Source organism: Pongo abelii, chromosome 4, assembly GCF_028885655.2.
Source record: "Pongo abelii isolate AG06213 chromosome 4, NHGRI_mPonAbe1-v2.0_pri, whole genome shotgun sequence".
In the NCBI taxonomy this organism is placed as follows: Eukaryota; Metazoa; Chordata; class Mammalia; order Primates; family Hominidae; genus Pongo; species Pongo abelii.
Window position 1 is genome coordinate 94,228,137 of NC_071989.2, and position 7,394 is coordinate 94,235,530.

The window sequence follows — 7,394 nt, forward strand, 5'->3', positions numbered from 1 at the left end:
CCTCATTAAGAGTCTATTGAAATAGCCCAGACATGAGAAGCTATGAGAGATAAAGGAAGGAAGGAAAATACTGAGTTGACAAAGCTTGCTGACTTGTGAATGTGAGGAAGAGTAAGTCAATAGGGATGCCCAATTTCTTTTCAGTCTGAAAGTTCAAGAAAAATAATGATTTTGGAAATAGGGAAGAAGTAAGTTGTACTTGGTCAGGAGCTGGAGATTCCTGTTGGACATCCAGATGGATAAGCCAAGTAGCTTAAGCAACAAGCCTTAGAAGAAAATAGATATGTGTGGGTAATTAGTGTTAAGACTTTTCCTACCTTCATCCTCCTGTACAACTATGGTACAGTCTTTATGTTTCTTTTAGAAGTCCTTTTATCTAATAAAAAAGGTCTAGCAGATATTCCTTTAATTATTCTGGAATCTAAAGAAGATGGTAATCATGCTCTTGCCTTCACCTTTACCCTAAGACTTCTTGTATTTACAGTTACCCTAACTCCCTGGATTTGATCCTTGCCTTAAAGCCTTTTCGTATTTGGGGAGTATTTACTGGCTGAAAGAACTATCTGAGCTCCTTATAGTTTCTCTAAATTTTGCTTGAAATTGAAAAAAAATTGTTCACTTTTCTTCTCTCACATTTTATTTTTAGAAGCTAGAAAAAAACTGAAAACATATCCAATAATCTGCCCAGAAATCTTCCCAGCTAATCAAGTGTTTATATGCATTTATAATTTCCACATTACCACAAGAAACAGTATTATCAAACTTTCTCTCACTATATAATAAGTACATCTTTTCCTCCAGTTTTCTATAGCATTATCTTTTTTTAAAATATTTTTATTATTATTATTATACTTTAAGTTTTAGGGTACATGTGCACAATGCGCAGGTTAGTTACATTTGTATACATGCGCCATGTTGGTGTGCTGCACCCATTAACTCGTCATTTAGCATTAGGTATATCTCCTAAAGCTATCCCTCCCCCTCCCCCGACCCCACAACAGTCCCCAGAGTGTGATGTTCCCCTTCCTATGTCCATGTGTTCTCATTGTTCAGTTCCCACCTATGAGTGAGAATATGCGGTGTTTGGTTTTTTGTCCTTGCGATAGTTTACTGAGAACGATGATTTCCAATTTCATCCATGTCCCTACAAAGGACATGAACTCATCATTTTTTATGGCTGCATAGTATTCCATGGTGTATATGTGCCACATTTTCTTAATCCAGTCTATCATTGTTGGACATTTGGGTAGGTCCCAAGTCTTTGCTATTGTGAATAGTGCCGCAATAAACATACGTGTGCATGTGTTTTTATAGCAGCATAATTTATAGTCCTTTGGGTATATGCCCAGTAATGGGATGGCTGGGTCAAATGGTATGTCTAGTTTTAGATCCCTGAGGAATCACCACACTGACTTCCACAATGGTTGAACTAGTTTACAGTCTCACCAACAGTGTAAAAGTGTTCCTATTTCTCCACAACCTCTCCAGCACCTGTTGTTTCCTGACTTTTTAATGATTGCCATTCTAACTGGTGTGAGATGGTATCTCATTGTGGTTTTGATTTGCATTTCTCTGATGGCCTAGGCATTACCATTCAGGACATAGGCATAGTCAAGAACTTCATGTCTAAAACACTAAAAGCAATGGAAACAAAAGCCAAAATTGACAAATGGGATCTAGTTAAACTAAAGAGCTTCTGCACAGCAAAAGAAACTACCATCAGAGTGAACAGGCAACCTACAAAATGGGAGAAAATTTTTGCAACCTACTCATCTGACAAAGGGCTAATATCCAGAATCTACAATGAACTCAAACAAATTTACAAGAAAAAAACAAACAACCCAATCAAAAAGTGGGCAAAGGACATAAACAGACACTTCTCAAAAGAAGACATTTATGCAGCCAAAAAACACATGAAAAAATGCTCACCATCACTGGCCATTACAGTATTATCTTGACTTTCTTTTGTACCCCCACTAATAGCCTCCTCAAGGCCTGCAGGTCCTGCCTACTCACTGCCTGATCACCAAAACAGTATCAGCACCCAACTTCCAGGTACCAAATTCTGTTCTAGTAGACCACCCCAAATTTAGTGACATAAACAACCATATCACTATGCTCATGGAAGTAAGATGTATTTTTGAATATGTTTTACATAATGAAATTCATACAGCCCCTGATCCTTAAGAACCATATTCATGTACTCCACAAAAATGACTGGGTATTGTTAGCAGAGAGAGATTCCTGCGCTAGGTAAATCAGTGGCCTTGCACTGAAGGCTGCTTTAGGCTGTAGCTTGTGTCTTTGCATCTGTGACTTATCCTTAGAAAATAGAATTTAATCATCAGCAAGAAAAACTGAAATCTGAGTTGCTAGCAAGTAGAACATGCTCCTGCTACAAAAATTCTGCTTCCCTACTATAGTTAATTTTTTGCTTAATCTCACTAAATTGTTTTATAGTTCAAAGTTACACACAGTTATAATTAAAATCCTATAAAAACATCCATCATTCTTCATGATTTCTAGTACTATTTATGCATACACAGGCAAGAATAGCCACAGACATAGCAGACTGGGCATTTTTTTAAAGTGCTAGTAAAAGAGAAAGAGAATGCTAAGGAAATATTAGCCATTTTCCTTCTTTCATTTACATTTTGTATTAGTTCTGACATGTTCTGTGTATTACATAGTATAAACTAAGCATTTGAATTCAATTGATTGAAAGTATTGACATTCATTAGGAAAAATCAGAATTTAGGTAATTAAATGTTGAGCATCTTCCAAAACATTCTCTTCTACCCTCTGGCTGCAAAAGAATAAACTCGAAAGAAACACTGCAATTAGTTCTCTGCTTTCACTGTGGTGCTGAAAATCGGCACACATTTTATAATAAAACGGGATCAATTTTTTCAAGGTTATACAATTTTGGAGATTTTTCTTCAGTCCCTTTATATTTTAATTAATCCATTCTGTCATTGTATTTAAAAAGTTACTTCATAATTAAGGAAATATCTTTTTGTTAAAAAAAATTACCCTAGATAAAATAGTGAAATTTTATACTCCATTTTTTTGTGTTTTAATACTGAATTACTTTTCTGCGTATCCTATTTGCTAGGACACAACACACATTGCAGATTTTACAAATAAAATCTGAAAAAGAAGGAACAAGTTTAAGCAACATTATCTTTTTTTCTCCTCAACTGAAATCCAATGATTTTAGAAACTGTAATGTTGGTTCTTAGGCCCATGGTTATTCAAAGAAAATCTATCAATTATTAAGAAGCTTTTTTTGTTTGTTTGTTTGTTTGTTTGTGTTTTTTTTTTGAGATGAAGTTTCACTCTTGTCACCCAGGCTGGAATGCAATGGCGCAATCTCAGCTCACTGAAACCTCCGCCTTCTGGGTTCAAGCAATTCTCCTGCCTCAGCCTCCTGAGTAGCTGGGATTACAAGCACTCACCACCACGCCCAGCTAATTTTTGTATTTTTTTTTTTTTAGTAGAGATGGGATTTCACCATGTTGGCCAGGCTGGTCTCAAACTCCTTACGTCAGGTGATCCACCCACCCCAGCCTCCCAAAGTACTGGGATTACAGGTGAAAGCCACTGTTCCCGGCCTATTAAGAAATTTTAGATAAAGCTGGAAACCTTCTATATACTTCCACTTTAAAATTAGCTCATCACTAATAAATACTTAAAATATTACATCCTATTAAACAAAAATTAACTGTTTTGATTCATCACTTTCTCCTTCAAAATAAATATTTAGATTTAATGTCTGTTGATTATTTTTTAAATAACAAGTTTTTAAAATTCATAATATGCATATTTCTACTGACACAAAGTGAAGTGGAATATTAAGGCCTGTGCCAAAATCTATTTTTTAGTTTTCATTTTCTGTATATTTCACCAGAAAAAGATTTGACCTAAGTCTTATTTCACTTTAGTCACTTTTTGATATTTTAAGAATATTCTATTATTTGCTTAAAGTCACCTTCTATACCATAACCAGTGCTTAGATGATATAATATTGCCAGAAACAGTAAAACTGTGTTAAAACTTAAAATATATCATGTTTTCTTGTATTTGCAAGTTTAATACACCTTTGTATCCATTACGGAGAAATTGAAACTGTTGGGTTTTTCAACATCATTATTTAATATGCTAATTTCTAATGCCTAAAAAACTTATAAATCTAAAATATAATATGTAAGTTATACAGTTGAACTCATGCCAAGGAAAAAAAACCCATTATCTAAAACCTTCCATAACTTTATAACACTTACATGGTCCAGAAACCACATGAATGTTTTAAATTTTGTCCAAAATAGCCTTTCCTGATTAAACTAAAACAGATATGAAGAACGCTTTTCCTCTTCATGTCATCCGAAATTATCTGTAGAAGTTTCATTTCTTTTGCTGAGGTCTTAATTACTATTAAGTTGGAAAGACTTCAGATAACAACAGCCTCATATGATGTCAACTGTTTATAGATTTAAAATGTATTAATTTTAGATTTCATAAAAGCCTTCTTTTTTCCCAGAGAAAAAGAGAGTATATTTTTCTTGGAATCCTGGAGAGGGGTGTTCAGAAAACAAGTGTCTGAATGGTAGAAACCAAAGTAGAGTTCAGAGGCTGAAAAATCCAAAGGCAACATTTTTTCTACCTGAGCGTTTGGTTTAAGATAAGTCGTGTTTTGATACACAGGGTGTGACCTTGAAGTCAGAAGCTAGAAAAATCAAGTGTAAAGTTCCTGACCTTCTTCATACAGTGCAGGAAGAATACTTTCTTTTGATCCTTCCTGTAAACTAAGATAGAAATAAACAGCTATTGTTTGCTCTGAGATATCCACTTAAAATCCTCACCACTGCAACAATGGGCAACTCCGCATGAACGAGGTGAAGAAAAGAGTATTCAACCTCATGTTTAGGCTCTTTATCTTTCTAATGATTAAAACACTCTATGTTGTTTTTTTCTTTATCAATCTCGATTTTCATCTTCACTCCACCCCACAAAGTTCTGAGTGCCTAGAAAAGGTAGAGAAAAAAGGCAAACACAACTCTCAGATTCTGGGCTGGGGCAACCAGGAAATGGGAATGGCATCAACGAAAAGGAAAATTAGAAGGATAGGTTTCTGGTGGGGGATGGAGTTTCACCAAGGTAATAAATTCGTTTTTATACAGGCTGAGTTTGTGGTGTCATTGTGACATTCCTGGGAGAGATTATCATTGAAATTCTCCAATAACAGCATCATTGACAAAAGTCAGGTTAAGTACAGAAGATGGAGGCATCATCTTCGGTAAAAAGATGGCCAATTTAGTACCTAAGAGGGAAAAAAATGATAACATTTTTCCCCTATTACTAAAATTAACAAATCACCTTGTCAGACTTCATTGGTCTTTATGTTTTCCGATTTTGGTATCTATCATCTTGTTTTCCTGATGTAGTGAGATTTGGCAACCTTAATCTTTTACACTTGTTTCTGTCTTTTTTTTTTCCTTTGGAATTCCAACTTGTCTAAAGTTTTAAGATGGTTTTCACTGTGGATATTTATATTTGCCACCAAATTCCCACTGCTTATATGAAAAAAAAAATGAAAGCGCGAGAAAAAGAAAGAGGAAGGAAGGAAGGAAGGAAGGAAGGAAGGAAGGAAGGAAGGAAGGAAGGGACCAATCTTGTCCTAAACAAAATTATGCAGGTCAACAAATAGTATGTTTTTTCATCTTGCATGTGGCTCTAACCACTCCTTCCCTAATCGCTTACCCCTTCCAGGTATCAATCCTGCCCACCTTCCCTATATAATGTTGCCTGTTGCATTGTAAATTTAAGTCAAATTCTTACTTCTTTTCTTAATATGTATCTAAGCCTTTATCTCTAATTTTAAAATCAAAGGTTTTACTTTCCTCTTCGGAATGACAGGAAAAGTTGTTGGATTTTTTTATCTCCCTGAAGTCAGGTATGTCTACTTCCTCAATATATACTGAAGACTGCTCTCAGAGGGTCTATAACTTAAATCAGTGATTTTACTTCAGATGGTAAAAGCCTATGTCCTAGGAAAATAACTTTACATTCATTACCTAATTTTTAAACCTTAAATGGCCATTAGCTCTACCTTCTCAATAATTTTCTTCCTTCACAATGGGATTTCTACAGCAGAAATGGAAAGAGAGGCTAGGCATGGTGTCTCATGCCTGTAATCCCAGCACTTTGGGGGGCTGAGGAGGGCGGATCACGTGAGGTCAGGAGTTTGAGACCAGCCTGGCCAATATGGTGAAACTCTGTCTCTACTAAAAGTACAAAAATTAGCTGGGCGTGTGGTGGCACTTGTAATCCCAGCTACCCAGGACGCTGAGGGAGGAGAATCACTTGAACCTAGGAGGTGGAGATTGCAGTAAGCTGAGGTCACACCACTGCACTCCAGCCTGGAAAACAGAGCAAGACCCTGTCTGGGAAAAAAAAAAAAAGAAGAAGAAGAAGAGACAAGACAAGAAAAGAAAAAGAAAGAAATGCAAAGAGAAAGAAAAAAACTTCAGCTTTTGAGTTTCTGAAAAGACACTAAAACCCTGTTGTGTTTGAGCAATAGGGATTTTGTATCTCACACTCCTGGAGTTTCAAAAGCCAAGTTTATGTTGATGCTATGCTACAAGAATATAAAATTAAGGTTTTTTTCAACAACCATTTCAGTAAATTTGCTTGAGTTTATAATAATCCATACAGATTATTAAAAATACCAAAAAAATGCAGAATCAGTAATACAGAATATAATATAGAATATAAAATATAATTAACAAAAATATATTAATAATCTATACTTCTTTAGTAGTCCTCCACACTCAAATTTTTCTACATGATTTAGGTTCCTCTCTACACAGTAAATGAACAGTATTCTGGTTTCTTCATCCGGTGAGTAAGAGAGATATTCTCTCACATCTTAAGTTTCTATTATTATATTTAAATTATTTACCTTAAATGAACTTAAAGATGTCTTTAATCAAATACTCTGTTTATCTTTGTTAGTCAAAACGTATACAAGATACTGTTACAGAGCTCCATAGCTCTTCTAGGCAATGATAGTAAGAAAACTAGGAATCTGTCAGAGACAGAATGTCTCAGAATGTCTTTCTTTTTCTTTTCCTTCAGAAAATTGTCTTCCTAGTGGGACTTAGTCAGGAAAGCAGTTTCTTTGCATCATACAAATGATAATGGGGTTCCCTAAGGAGCTGATTTAAAGAAAAGAAAAATTAAAAATTAAAAAATAACACACAACAAAATCTGAGAAATTTGTTATTGGTGACCCAAGTGGTCAGGTGCCCTGGTGGCATAAGTGGTTTGAGAAGTATCCTTGGGTCATATGGCCTTAATATAAAAGCAAATGACACAAATAAAGACAGTGCAGT